Source organism: Herpailurus yagouaroundi, unplaced genomic scaffold, assembly GCF_014898765.1.
Source record: "Herpailurus yagouaroundi ecotype Mexico unplaced genomic scaffold, PumYag 160, whole genome shotgun sequence".
Lineage (NCBI taxonomy): Eukaryota > Metazoa > Chordata > Mammalia > Carnivora > Felidae > Herpailurus > Herpailurus yagouaroundi.
The window spans coordinates 6,411,452-6,427,405 of record NW_024412401.1 but is presented as its reverse complement, the minus strand read 5'-3'; the positions used below and the strand labels follow the sequence as shown (position 1 = coordinate 6,427,405).

Here is a 15,954-nt window from a genome sequence, read left to right as displayed (position 1 = left end):
AGCATCTAGGTGAATCTTGATGACCTGTTACATATCTACCAGATAAGGAGAAGCTGGCCTGGGCACAAAACTGACTTTCCAAGTTATTCAAATGATTTAGAAACAGATGCTCTTCAGCTACTCTGGAGGGAAGTATTGGAGAGCTTTTATCTAGAGCTTATCACATACCAGGTTCTTTACACATGTTATCTTGCACCAGCCCCAGGAGGTGACTGTTATTAGCCACACTTTACAAATTAGGAACTGGAGGCAAAAGGGTTTCAGGAATTTGTCAAGTGTAAGTGTTGAAATGAGGACTCAAATACAGGTCTGACTCTAAAACCCTTTTCTTATCATTATCACATTGTGCTACTGAGCTACTCAAACCTCCTTTGGTGAAGGACAAATAGTTGAGTAACTCCTATAAATCCTAGGAACAATTAATTCACCCAGGCTTCCCAATACCTCTCTGAACCTCAGTTTACTCAATGTAAAATAGGAATGATATCAGCATTTTTGAATTGCTGAGAAGACAGGAAAGAATACATGTAATGTACTTAGTACAGTGATTTACATATAGTAATCATTCAACATTATTATTATCAAAAGCACATTCTGCTCAAGGAACTTAATGCAAGCTTTTAACTTACATGAATTTCTTTGATGTTATTTATAATATCTGTAATGGATATTATAAATGGGTATGGTATTATCTTCATATTAGTTTAACTTTTATATCTGTAATGGATATTATAAATAGGTACTATATTATATTCATAATAGTTTAACTTTTCAATTTTTATATCTTTTAAATTTTATACCTTTTTATGGTATTGGTAACATCATTAAGAATATGAGGCTGTTCTTCACTTTTTGCAGATGACATGATATTATACATGGAAAATCCGATAGACTCCACCAAAAGTCTGCTAAAACTGATACATGAATTCAGCAAAGTTGCAGGATACAAAATCAATGTACAGAAATCAGTTGCATTCTTATACACTAATAATGAAGCAACAGAAAGACAAATAAAGAAACTGATCCCATTCACAATTGCACCAAGAAGCATAAAATACCTAGGGATAAATCTAACCAAAGATGCAAAAGATCTGTATGCTGAAAACTATAGAAAGCTTATGAAGGAAATTGAAGAAAATATAAAGAAATGGAAAAACATTCCGTGCTCATGGATTGGAAGAATAAATATTGTCAAAATGTCAATATTACCCAAAGCTATCTACACATTCAGTGCAATACAAATCAAAATTGCACCAGCATTCTTCTCGAAACTAGAACAAGTATTCCTAAAATTCATATGGAACCACAAAAGGCCCTGAATAGCCAAAGTAATTTTGAAGAAGAAGACCAAAGCAGGAGGCATCACAATCCCAGACTTTAGCCTCTACTACAAAGCTGTAATCATCAAGACAACATGGTATTGGCACAAAAACAGACACATAGACCAATGGAATAGAATAGAAACCCAGAACTAGACCCACAAACGTATGGCCAACTCATCTTTGACAAAGCAGGAAAGAACATCCAATGGAAAAAAGACAGTCTCTTTAACAAATGGTGCTGGGAGAACTGGACAGAAACATGCAGAAGGTTGAAACTAGACCACTTTCTCACACCATTCACAAAAATAAACTCAGAATGGATAAAGGACCTGAATGTGAGACAGGAAACCATCAAAACCCTAGAGGAGAAAGCAGGAAAAGACCTCTGTGACCTCAGCCGTAGCAATTTCTTACTTGACACATCCCCAAAGGCAAGGGAATTAAAACCAAAAACGAACTACTGGGACCTTATGAAGATAAAAAGCTTCTGCACTGCAAAGGAAACAACCAACAAAACTAAAAGGCAACCAACGGAATGGGAAAAGATATTTGCAAATGACATATCGGACAAAGGGCTAGTATACAACATCTATAAAGAGCTCACCAAACTCCACACCCAAAAAACAAATAACCCAGTGAAGAAATGGGCAGAAAACATGAATAGACACTTCTCTAAAGAAGACATCCGGATGGCCAACAGGCACATGAAAAGATGCTCAACATCGCTCCTTATCAGGGAAATACAAATCAAAACCACACTCAGATACCACCTCACGCCAGTCAGAGTGGCCAAAATGAACAAATCAGGAGACTATAGATGCTGGAGAGGATGTGGAGAAACAGGAACCCTCTTGCACTGTTGGTGGGAATGCAAATTGGTGCAGCCACTCTGGAAAACAGTGTGGAGGTTCCTCAAAACATTAAAAATAGACCTACCCTATGACCCAGCAATAGCACTGCTAGGAATTTACCCAAGGGATACAGGAGTACTGATGCACAGGGGCACTTGTACCCCAATGTTTATAGCAGCATTCTCAACAATAGCCAAATTATGGAAAGAGCCTAAATGTCCATCAACTGATGAATGGATAAAGAAATTGCAGTTTATATACACAATGGAGTACTGCGTGGCAATGAGAAAGAATGAAATATGGCCCTTTGTAGCAACATGGATGGAACTGAAGAGTGTGATGCTAAGTGAAATAAGCCATACAGAGAAACACCGATACCATATGGTTTCACTCTTATGTGGATCCTGAGAAACTTAACAGAAACCCATGGGGGAGGGGAAGGAAAAACAAAACAAAACAAGAGGTTAGAGTGGGAGAGAGCTAAAGCATAAGAGACTCTTAAAAACTGAGAACAAACTGAGGGTTGATGGGGGGTGGGGGCGGGGGGGGACGGTGGTTGACGGGTATTGAGGAAGGCACCTTTTGGGATGAGCACTGGGTGTTGTATGGAAACCAATTTGACAGTAAATTTCATATATTGAAAAAAAAATTAAAAAATAAAAATAAAATATGAACACCAAAAAAAAAAAAACCCAGAATATGAGGCTGTTCATCATGTTGATTTATGCCTTCTTGAAATGTCTGTAGTAATTCATAATAAATTAAAATAATTTTAATCCTTAAGCCCTTTGGAAAGGAATATAACTTTCTGTAAATTTTTTTAAATTTTTTTTAACGTTTATTTATTTTTGAGACAGAGAGAGACAGAGCATGAATGGGGGAGGGTCAGAGAGAGGGAGACACAGAATCTGAAACAGGCTCCAGGCTCTGAGCTGTCAGCACAGAGCCCAACGCGGGGCTCGAACTCACGGACCGCGAGATCATGACCTGAGCCGAAGTCGGCTGCTTAACCGACTGAGCCACCCAGGCACCCCATCTATAATTTATATTTAAATGACCTCTGTTATACAGCATAGTTGGTATCATTGGGGTAGACAGAATCTTGGGCCCCTTGACACCCTAGTATCATATCTGAGAATATATTGCTTAACGTGGCAAAAGAGCTTTGCAGCTGTAATTAAGTTTACTTACTAGTTGACTTCAAAATAGGATTAGTAGCCTGGATTATCCAAGTGGACCCAATAAAATCACAGAATGCCTTAAAAACAGAACTTTGTCTGGGCTGAGGGCAGGAGAGAAAGTCAAAAAAATTCAAAGCGTGACAAGGACCTAACCTGTCATTTTGGCTTGAAGATCAAGGGGGGCACATGGGAAGCATGAGAAGAAAATATGTTCTTACAACAATGGAGAGCTTGGAAAAGGCCCTTTGCCCTAAAGAAGAGCTACGTCTTTGGCCAATACTTTGATTTTAGCCCAGTGAGACTCTGAATGGAGAATCCAGCCATGCCTTGCCAAACTTCTGACCTACAGAAATCATGAGATAGTACTTATGTATGGTTTTCAGCCATTAAATTTGTGGTAATTTGTTATGGCAGCAACAGAAAATTGATATAATCATCAAGAGGCAGGGCCAGTGAGGGGTTATCTTGTTTCATTGTTTTACTAGTGTTTCCTACACTGTTTCATAAGAATCAACCAGTACTAATGAAGCAGAGCTAGAATTGCAGACTAATTCTTGGAAACGTTTCCTTCTGGTTAACCTAACTTATTCCTGTTACATTTAAAATTAAATTTCTCATTTATTTTCTCATCAGGGGCAATCATTCCTTGAGTCTTTAGTTACATACACTTCAAGACCTGTCTTGACCCTGTAACTTCCCTGATCAGAAGCTTTCAGGGATTCTCTACTTCCTGTTGGGTGCATTGCAAATTCACGGGCTCAGTGCTCAGGGCCACTCACAGTTGTTTAAGTTCTAGATAAAGAAAAGTCTCATTTGTGCAAACTCTTCTCAAAAAGGTCAGAATGAAAATTATTTTATTTTACTTTATTTTCTTTTTGTCTTTTTTCTTAAGTAGGCTTATATGCCAGGCACACAGGCCAATGTGGGGCTTGAACTCATGACCCTGAGATCAAGACCTGAGCTGAAAACCAGAGTCAGGTGCTTGACCACCTGTGCCACTCAGGCACCCCTAAAACCTGAATTTAAAGTAACCTAGAATTGATGTGTTTTAATGTTACTGTTTGCAAGAGGACTAATGTATGTTGATCATTACTAAAGTTAACATTTCATTAATCATTTCTCCAACAATCCGAGGCCATTTTGAATTCTAACTCCATGATTCAAAATGGTGGCCATCTTAAGTCATGTAATGCTATCGTTTTTAAAAGCTAAAATCTGAAGAGACTAATAAACTTATGGGCATTTGCTTTGGGAGAACTTTTGTGCCTGTAAAAACAAAACAAAATAAACAAAACAAACAAAAAACCAGGTTTCTTTTGTTACACTGATTAAAGAAATAGACAAAATGACTCAAATGTCTGCCAAAAGAGAAAGTGAGGTATCACATAGAAAGACTGAATACTCAATGCCACAAAAAGGAAGGATAATCAGCAAACACTTTGTCCATTTGATTTATACTTTAACTTTCAGTCATAGCTGTGTATTTGTTTTAGAAAGCATTCTGCTTGTTCGTATTTCCTAAGAACATTGACATTTTATAAGACTCACAATTCTTACCAAAATGTTCAACTTCCCAAATACTTTTATGTGATAACAAGGCAGCAGGTCTTAATTAAACTAAAATTCAATTTAATATTGAGAATAGATAAAAACATACAAGTTTGATGGATTAAGTTAGTTTTGAATATCTGTATCTATAAACCATGGATAGTAATTATTATATTCTATATGTTTTAGAAATACTATTTTAATGGAGGAGATACATAAATACATAAAGATACATAAATATGTAAATCTTATACCTCTATTTCAATCTGATTTTTTAAATTATTCTTTAAATCCAAAGTAGTATTTTACCCATTTGTTTTGTCATATGTACACATAGGTACACACATTTATGTGTGTCATATGTACATGCAATTACTCAAGTGCTGTCAAGTGCCAGGAGCTTTACTATAGGGCATATTTCTTCCTTTCAGGGCACTATCCTAACAAGTACTTGGCTCTGACAGAGTCTCCTAGATGCTCACCAAAAGCTACAACTTTTCATTATCATTGGTACACCTAGAGCACATTTCCTAGCCTCCTTTGCAGTTAAGGTGGCTGAGTTTTAGCTGGTAGAAGTGAGGGGTGATACACCAGGCCTGCTCATAAAAATCTCCCACATTCCTTCCTCCATGCTCTGTTGCTCTCGGGTCCGTTTTGCCTGGAGACAGCCTCGAGGAAATCGTAAGTCAATTGGTTTTTGTTTGTTTAAAGTTTATTTATTTTGAGAAAGAGAGAGCACCAGTGCCTGCAAGCATGTCCAAGTGGGGGAGGGGCAGAGAAAGAGAAGGAGAGATAGAGAATCCCAAGCAGGCTCTATGCTATCAGCATGGAGCCTGACATGGGGCTAGATCCCATGAACTGCAAGATCATGACCTGAGCAGAAACCGAGAGTCTGACACTTCACCGACTGAGACATTCAGGTGCTCCTAAAGTCAATTATTAAAGGTGTCAGGGGTTCTATTAGCCTGGTTCCCTGAATGACTGCATGCAGGAAGGCCATCCCATGACCTGTTTGCTTATCTAACATGGTAACCTGATCAAGAAGTGACAGTCTACCGTGTTGGAACCACTGCCCATGTTAGACGTTATTTGTTACTATGGCTTACCTGCTCTAATTAATACAATGAAAAATTCTAGGTAAGCACAGGATGCTAGGAGAATACACAGCAAGGGTGATTACCTCTCTGAAGAAGGATTATGAAAGAGTTTAAAGTGATGTTGAAGGAAGAGTGGGGATTTACTAGCTGGACAAGGGGAATGGGATTGGGTAAACGAGGATTCTTGTTCTAGGAAGAACAGCCTGGGGTTGAGAACAAGGCTTGAGATGCCTTGTTCTTTTTGGTGTGTTTTAAGTGATTTAGCATGGCAAGAGTGCATAGGGACGTGAGAGCAAGGGATGAGAAGAGAATATGTATCATGCACAGAGGCCAGATTATGCATCATGCTCACTGAAAGACTGAAGCAGCCAGTCTTGCTTGGACTTAATAGTTTAGAAGTGCATCCTGGTGGCTCTGAGGAGGTAAGACTGGAGATGAGGTGACCAGTTTCAGATCACTGCAATCACCCTGATGAGAACTCATGAAGACCTGAGGGGCTGGTAGGAAAGTAAAGGACCAGAAGATTTGGTGGCCAACTGAATGCAACTGATAAGTCTTAGGTTGTATCTATATTTTCTGCCTGGGTTTGAGCAGAAGAACAGAGTGGTTAGCAGCACTTTCAACAAACAGGAAATACAGTGGGACAAGCAATTATGTGAATTAGATGCAGAGTTTGGTTCCAGAGAAGTGGAGTCCGAGGTGCCTCGGACAAAGAAAGCTGAGCTCTGTGCAGTAGAAAGAGACCGGTCTGTAGATGATATGTAAGTGGTAGCATCCTATGGGGAGTGGATGATACTTAGCATGAATGAGCTTGCTAAGGGAGAGTTTGGAGAATGAGAAGATATGTGGGCTGAGATAAGAACACCTTGACATGGATCTATCTTTAATGGCTTATGTATGCCAACAGAAAATATTAACAAGGACAATCCAAGCATACTCATTTTCATCATTGTTAGGCATTCTTTTATTGGTTCCCCATGCAAATATATTTATGACAACATTATATTCAACTTATTATAATTTTTTCCCAAGAACAGCCTATGGCTTTTTGAGCTATCAATTCCCAGCCCCTGAATTCAACTAAATATTGACTGTGACTTGAAAACTTCTGGGGTAACTCACATTTTAAAAATTTTATTTCTCCTGGTTAAACCAGGTTCCCTGATTTGGGGTTTGGAAAATATGGTTACTTTACACCCGATATGTCAAAAATCCCCTAGCAGTCATATGGTAGTTAGCATATTATAAAAAAAAATGCACCAAAACTGGTACCCCATTATGTTTTAGATTCCGTGGTGTTAGTTTTGCAGATGAGAAAACATAAATGTGAGAAATGGAGGAATTTTACACATAGTCCATGACTATGTTGGATTATGAACCAGAGACTGTAGCTCTAAAAAACTCAAGTCTCTGCTGTATTCAAACCTGGTTATTCACCTACAGGAATAGGGCAAGAAAGAAGCCATCATTATTGAGACATCTATCTATTTCTATAGGGTTTTTAGACTCCCCAGGACTGCTCCTCAGGAAGCACAAAACTGTCATGTGCTAGCATATGCACCCCGTGATGAAGATTGCTTCTCCAATTACAGTCTCATTTCCTGCTTCAAACATTGACTCCTCTTTCTGACTGTTGGCACACCAGAGTACTCCATAGAGAACCCAGGAATGTAGAAATACCAGCTCCCAGAATAGAATCTCATTAGATCCAGGAAGGCATGGAAGCAATTTATTGTTGTGGTATATGTTCTCTCTAATGGGGCTGAGCGATCAAACATACAGAGATTTTAGAGAGGGACATAGGTAAATACAGGAAACAAGGAAGTCTTTCAAGTCACTCTATTCTCTAGCCCTTAGAGGGAAAAGAAGGGAAAGGTAGTTTAAAACTAAAAATCAAAGGCAGTGAATAATAACAAAAGGTTTTGCATTTGACTTTAAGATACAGTCAGAAACTCAAACCATGTCTACATATACTTTGTCTTGTACTTCACATTTGGTTCCATTATAACCAAGCAACAATCCTTCCCCTGCTTGACTTGACTCTCAGTGGCTCCAGAGAATACCGGTTAGTATTCTGACTCACAATTGTTGGCTCACATGATTGGTGAAATAAAAGGTAAGAATCCCCCTTCAGAATGTCCTACTCCTCACAAGTTTGCTCTATGGGTTGTGACTAGAATTTGGGGTATTAAAACACGGAGAAACTGGTTCACATTTGGGAATCTCCACCATCATCAAGGAAGAGTCAAAATTTCTATACAAATTGCAATGCTGATGATAGAAGTGGATTCCGGCCAGAGCTTTGAAGCAGCTACAATGTTCTTACCACTCTTGGAAAGGCATCCATTTACTTCCAGGTTGGGAGAAAGGGATGTAGACATATCAGAAGTTGAAACATACAAACACACCCTCAAATTATCAGTTTATTGTTGTTCTTTCTTCATTTAGTTTTTCTGTGAATACTGAAAGGTAGCCAAGTTTATGTCCCATGGGTAAGATTTAGGTTTCAATACTACTCACAAAGTATAGCACTGAAAACCACACTAACTTTTTTTCTACTGAAAGGATTTTATAACATCTATTTGTGCCCATATTTGGGCTCATAGTTAATTAAGAATTAAGATAGTGATGCTGTAAATTCTCATTAGATTAGAATAATCATCTAAATCACTTAGGCAACCAGCTACTGTGCTGAGTAGACACCTATATTTAAATGCCAATGGAGAGAGAGTGAAATGATTGATGCCAGGGTTATGAGTTCTTGGCACAAGGGGGACAGTTAAATGTTTATTAAATAAATAACTGGACAGAAAGTTTTCTTTGACCCCCCAAAAAATCTCTAGTTCCATTTCTGAGAATCCTTATCAAGTAATAGGAGGAAATAAGAATGTATATGGACTCAAAGAGACAAAAGGTAGCCCTGCTGCCCAACATCATTACAATCTGATCCTAAAAATCAGTGACTCAGAGACCAAGGGAAGGAAGAGAAAATCTGTTCCCAATAGGATAAGTTACTTCTGGTTTGAAGGATATCAAGACAAAGGATGACTATTCTATCACTAGCCCTTAAAATAATGATCTAAATCAAAAATGATAATAGTTGAAATAATAGTTGATAATAGTTGATAATAAATGAAATTTTGGGACTAAGTACACTAAGAAGTGGAATCTAAATAAAAAGATATATAGATGTTTCCAACTTTATTAAAGGTTCTGACATTTGGTAACAAATTGTCTTTGCCTGACATTAGTAAATTCCCCTTGGCAATAAACAAGGGTCTCTGATTTGGGGAAGGAAATTAATCATTTGACAGCCTATTCCTGTTAGGACTATTCTAATGGACCCAAATGCAATGAAAAAAAAAAAACAAAACAAAACAAAACAAAAAAAAACATCCATCCTACTGTCAGTGGCTCCCTTTCCACTAATCCCTATAACCTCATCCCTGGTAGGAATATTCTAATATAGGAAGATGGGGAAATGAGTAAACAGTAATTCGAATGTAAAGAACAGAAAAAAATTATGGGCATATAATCTTATTAAAGACATTTCCTCATTATAATGCAGAAAGAGAAGTATTTCAGACATATGAGAATATGTATCAAAATAACAACATTTATGAATGTCTCCAAATTCATAGTCACCAATCAGAAGAGGCTCCGTCAGCTTATGCTGAGATCAGCAACTCTGTGTGCACACATTCACAGATTTGTGCACACATTCACAGGGAGCGGGGAGGCAGTGTCACTGAATAAAAACAGCTTTCTTGGTTGTAAGAGTCCATTTCGAAAACCATCTATTTACCTTTGAAAGTACTGTTGGTTGTTTGTTGGGGAGTGACTAAATGTCTTTAGACAGACTGTGATGTCAATATACCTATCCATACCTACTGCTATAGCATACTTGTCTGGGAAAATAAAGGTTCTTGGAGTGGCTTCAGGTGTCCCTAGCTAATGGCTTCCAACTATGTGAGCTGATTAGCAGTGTTATACTCCCTCAAGGAAAGGCTAAATATGATCCCCAAGAAGATCGGTGGGGGGAGTTAATAAAAACACTCTTATAACCATATTTAAGTCACTGACATTTATATACCTGGTGTTTGGAGCTTAAAAACATTGCAGTATTCTGTTTGTTCTTTTACCAACTTTAATTACCATTTCTAAAGATTGTAAAGATAATTGCTAAAAGGTTAAAGCAGAAAGAAGTGAGATGGAACATACGGGCCCAAAATGTTCAGCTGGGCCTCATAATTCTTGGTACAGATGTTCGTGCGTAGTTCAGGTTTGATTTAGAGTAACTGCTATAATATGGTTTGAGGCAAGGTGACCAGATGTAGCTGAATTTAAAGATCTGTCCCAGACTGTCAATGAAAAGAAACTCCATTACCCTAGGAAAATAACATTTACGGTGTGGGGTAGAGGGGAGTAATGCTTAAAAAGACCGGTTTTATCTTTAAGGCAGATAGCCACCTTGACAAGACATTAAAACAATGACAACAACAACAAAAAAATAAAAATAGAAGATGAACAAAAACATGTAGATAAATTTAACGTCACAGAACAATGTATTTAAAACAAAGTAGCAGAAAGAATGCCATCAAAGTGTGTGCACTGTGTAGAATGTGCGCTTGATCTGCAGGGAAGCTGTGGCATTTCCATAATTGATTACAAACAAGTGCAGAAATGAAAGTAAATTCTAGAAAGAACTGGGGGGACCCTCTTCACTAGCCTCTTATCTTTTCAGATGAAGGGAAACATCGCCTTCTTAGATGATGGGTAAGAGAAAATATGTGGGTTTTGAGGCATAACTCTTGACATATAAAATATGGCAAAACAGTCAAATGACTCAAAGAAGGCAGCAACTTTTCCAAAATATGTAGAGAATTCTCTTTTTAATTTCCTCAAACATTTTAAGACACATTATACCCCATTCCTACCGAAAGGAGAGCAGAGTACAATTTCCAAAGTTGGGAGAGTTGGCTTGAGAAAGCTGATAAGAGCTGTGATTCAGATCTACATTTAGACAAAAAGAATATACAAAACAGAAAAAGAATTCCAATTCCCTGTGCTCTACTCCTAGGTAGAAGGGCACATTATTGTCACATCTTCTAGTGACAAGGAGAGACAGGTATGGTTTTCGAATTGCTTCTATGTGCATATGTCTTAAATCTTACATTTATTTTTTGATGTTTATTTTTCAGAGAGAGAGAGAGAGAGAGAGAGAGAGAGCGAGCGCACGTGCACAAGTGGGGGAGGGGCACAGAATCTGAAGCAGGCTCCAGGCTCTGAGCTGTCAGCACAGAGCCTGACATGGGGCTGGAACCCATGAACTTGGAGATCATGACCTGAGCCAAAGTGGGACACTTAACCAGTTGAGCCACCCAGGTGCCCCTAAATCTTACGTTTAAAATGCAACAATCACTAGGGCTCCTAGGTGGCTCAGATGATTGAGTGTCCGATTCTTGATTTCAGCTCTGGTCATGATCCTGGGGTTGTGGGATCAAGCCCTGCATTGGACTCTGTGCTGAGTGTGGAGCCTGCTTAAGATTTTCTCCCTCTCTCCCTCTCTCCCTCTCTTTCCTTCTGCCCATCTCCTCCACTCTAAAATAAATAAAATAAAATAAGATAAAATAAAATAAAATAAAATAAAATAAAATAAAATACTCATTAATGCCAAGAATTAAGGGAGTTGAGCAGTTGGAGGAGAATGTTAAGATGAAAAAAAAAAAAACCACAGAAGATGGAAGAACTTAAGATGTCTACGTACCTACGCAGTTGTAGAAATCAAACTTTTTTTGGTTGTATGCTTGGCAATGTTTATGTACATCAACATTATTATCTAGGTTTTTCTAAAGTTGCTTAAGTAAAAGGAGTTGAATGTCATCGTATCTCTCATATTCTGAATCAAACTTAAGATTTATTAGGGCAGAAACTTCTTTCTTCAGCCTTGCTTAGTTTACATTAACTCCTTTGGTGGCCATAAAGATGTGCCATTCAAATCTGCTACAGAGGGGCGCCTGGGTGGCGCAGTTGGTTAAGCGTCCGGCTTCAGCCAGGTCACGATCTCACGGTCCGTGAGTTCGAGCCCCGCGTCAGGCTCTGGGCTGATGGCTCAGAGCCTGGAGCCTGTTTCCGATTCTGTGTCTCCTTCTCTCTGCCCCTCCCCTGTTCATGCTCTGTCTCTCTCTGTCCCAAAAATAAATAAACGTTGAAAAAAAAATTAAAAAAAAAATCTGCTACAGAGAGCTTAATTGACAGATGGCCCAAACATACTCTGAATCCACCTCCTTGTTGCCCATGGGCTGCTCCCAGCCCATAGCTGAGCTCAGCAGAGATACTAAAGCAGCTCTATTCCTGAGAGTCCTGACAAGTAACTTCTACTAGAGGACTTCCTACTGGCTGGCCAAACCTTTCTCAGCATTGCACTGTGCTCTGAGACTCTTCCTATCCAACCTTCCTTTTTTCTCTTTTTTTTCACTGGGGACAGCTGAGCTGTAGTCTCATGGCTCTTCTGGCCTCCTGTGCCTCCCTCATCTTTTTCCCCAATAAACCTCTTGCATTCCTAGTCTTGTCTTGGCACCTGTTTCTGGATTTCAACTAATACAGCTTTTCTTCTTCTGACCCAAGTGCCTTTGGACCGGACCTAATGCTTCCAATTTACCATCCCTATCTACAGCAAAATGGCCACCCAGTTTCCATGATGCCAAAGAAATGTTGAGAACACTGTTAGGGTTTCTACTTTCTCTGCATTGAAGTCTCAGCGAATTCTCTACAGTGTCAGGAACAATGACTGGAACTAGTGGATGGGAGACAGTTCTGATTCTGCCTCCCTGATCTTCACCCACCTGGCTCCATGTTCTTTCGTATTCTAGCATGCTTCTTCATCCTACCACTAAACTGCAGTTAGTACATCCAATACTCAGTGTATTCCGTTGGCTCAATAGCTTCAATTACACACAAAAGTGTCAAGGTAATAAGGTAAAGCATTTTGTGGGCAGATTAACTTTTATTACTTCATGAATTCTAGAAGTTTCTCCATCCCTGCTCAGAAGTCTTACCAACATGTACCAATATTTCAGAGAAAACAATAGGATGGTATGGACCCATGCAAATTTATTCCCACTTTAAAGACATCTTCAAAGCACAGTTCTATGGATAGTGCTCTTATAGTATCAGTAGTAGTATAACTCAGATACATGTGAGTTCACCACACCCACCCCACCCTACACACGCATACCCCATGGCCCAGTCTCTAAGAAACGGAAACACAAAAAAATTGGTAGAACTGTGTATCAGTATTTAAATTGTAAGTGTAACTTAAAGAATTTCAAATATTTACTCAGGATCTCAAAAAAAAATGACCAAGAAATGGGGAGGTTTACACTTAAATGCATAGCAAGCGTTCTTTAAACGTCCACTCTTCCCTCCTCACCCCTATCTGTCATTCTCAATGTACTTCACACAGATGGCAGCTAGTTCTTCAAAACTCTTTTGTCTCTCAGCTCCCAAGTTATTTTGGAAATTCGGCCCATGTATTTCTTGGGTAAAGTGAAGTGGAATGCTAAATACATTTGTATATTATTAGTCTGTCATATATTAACAATAGTTTGTTCCTATTAAAGAAGCAGAATCTTTGGAAAGAAATGAAAGCACCTCATAGGCACATATGTGTATGTATTTATATATGAATGTGTATGTCTGTATGCACAGGGCATAAATTTCTATGTGACCCAAAAATGGAAGACCCAGGCCTGTCTGATAGATGATGGGTCTATTTGCATGAGGTATGGAGAAGCCTCTTGGAAGATAATTCTTTCCAGCTTGGTCTAGACCCAGAACGTTGGATATCAAGGAAAAAAAGAGCAATCCTACACCCAACATAGTGATTATTACTCAGATTTCACTCAGTGCAGAGAGCCTTTAAATAAAAAAAAACAAACAGAAAAAAGAGGTGTTGCACTAAAAACCGAGCATGAAAGCTAACAGAGCATGGCAGCCTGCTTTCCCATTTCACGGGTGAAAGATCGGGTTCCTCCAGACTTAGAGCATGAGGGGCATGGACGAGCAAGAGGGGCATGGACGAGCAAGAGTGCCCAGCAAGTACGGAGATTATACCAGGGAGACAACAGCACCTGAGAGGGGACAAGGATAGCCAGGAGGAAAGGGGGGTTGTGTCAGGAAATGGATCAGGTATGACCACTGCAGGCAGTTACATGGTGCTTACACTCAGCTTCTCAGGCACAAAGGCCTTGACAGTGGATATCACCATAAAGGCTGGAATAAGAAAGGAAGAAAAGGATGGCCTCTTCCTGGTAGCAAATAGTACTTGTTCATGGGTACCACTCATGGAAGTAACCAAAAGGACAAGGGCTTGCAAGGATCTCAAAGGCCTATAGTGAAAGGTAGTGAAAAATTAAGTCATAGTTGTCATTTAAGCTAATGAAACTAAAGTGAATCCTTTATAAATCTTTGACTGGACTAGCCTTGGGTCCACCAATTAGATACTCCCCACCCCCCCCATACACATCACCTTTCTCCTTGACCATGAAATTATCATTATATGTGCTGCCAAAGTGAGCAAATGACCACAAAATTATTAAAAATAATTTTTACAGCCAATTTTCATAATCCATGTTTGGGTTTATACTAAAAATCAATAGAAAGTCAGCATTCAAATACATTCTTTTTTTTTTTTCCTCTTCTATGAAAAATGAGCTTAGTGGAGCCAAGTTATGTTCAACTGGGTCTAGTTCTTGATGTTGGTGTCCATTTTTAATACTTCTCAAGTGACCACATGTAGTAACTATTTTCCAAAATGGCCCCAATGGAACCATACCTCCTGGAATTAATATACACGCTTAATGCCTCCGCCCCCGTTCATCCCCACCCTCTGCACATAAACCAAATCTTGGTTGGCTCTGTGATTTGCTTTACCCAACAGAATAAAGTGGAAGTGGCGTCACAGCAGTTCTAGGCCTAAGCATTGAGGCCTAGCAGCTTTTGCTTTTGTGTTTTGGGGAGTTCTGCGTCGCCAACTATGAAGTCCAGGCACCCAGCTAAAGAAGCTATGTGAAGTGACCCAATGGAGAGGTCGCACGGAACAGGAATAGTCCTAAGACTATGTGCAGAGACACGGATACTCCAGTGTTCTAGTTGAGCCCAGCCTTCTACTTGTCGTTGTGTCTGGATATGTGACGAAACTATCCTGGACATTCTAGTCCAATTAAGCTTCCAGATGAGGGCAAGCCCAACTGATGTCACATGGAATAGAGGAAGCATCCGGTCAAGCCCCTTTAACCCACAAAATTGTGAGAGTTAATAACAACATATTTATTATTTTAAACCAATAAGTTTGGGGATAATTTATTACATAACAATAGGTAACTGAAATACTATAGTATTATAGGTTGAAGGGGCAAGGGAGACATTTATCTTCATGGCCCATGCTTGCTTTCAGAAGCACACAAAGGTGGGACGCAGTTTTCCTTCTAAATTATCTATATCTGTTGAAAACTGGAATTTTAAGATTGTTATAGGTATTGACCTACAGTTGACACTCTGGGAAAACATAATTCTCTTTAAGTAGAGCCCTCTGACTTTGTGACCCATCCAATAATTTCAAGATTGCCTGCTGCTAGACATTTCTTGTATGCTGCATTAATTTTATGTTTAGGGTAGAAAACATCAAAGCCAGCTAATGATATTGCCATGTCATGGATGGTGGTGTTATTAACATTGTCTTCTTCAATATAAGTGGCTGTGGTTCCTTTAAATACTAGGTCCTTGGGAAAAGTTTCAGTGTCATATACTTCTAATCTCCTGTTCACTGTGTTATTCCACAGATAATTTTGATAACTATGAAATGACAAAAAAAAAATGATTGTTTCTTGGCATAATGCCAAATGTAGGGTCTCTAGTCTTCACTTCCAATTTTGAAAGTCCCCAAGGTCACTGC

At 39.0% G+C, this 15,954-nt stretch overlaps 1 protein-coding gene across 7 annotated transcripts in view; it reads right to left on the bottom strand.

The window, feature by feature from the left end:
- Positions 1 to 15,954, bottom strand: part of ADAMTSL1 (ADAMTS like 1) — an 885,520-nt gene that overhangs the window by 639,630 nt on the left and 229,936 nt on the right. The window lies entirely within an intron of this gene.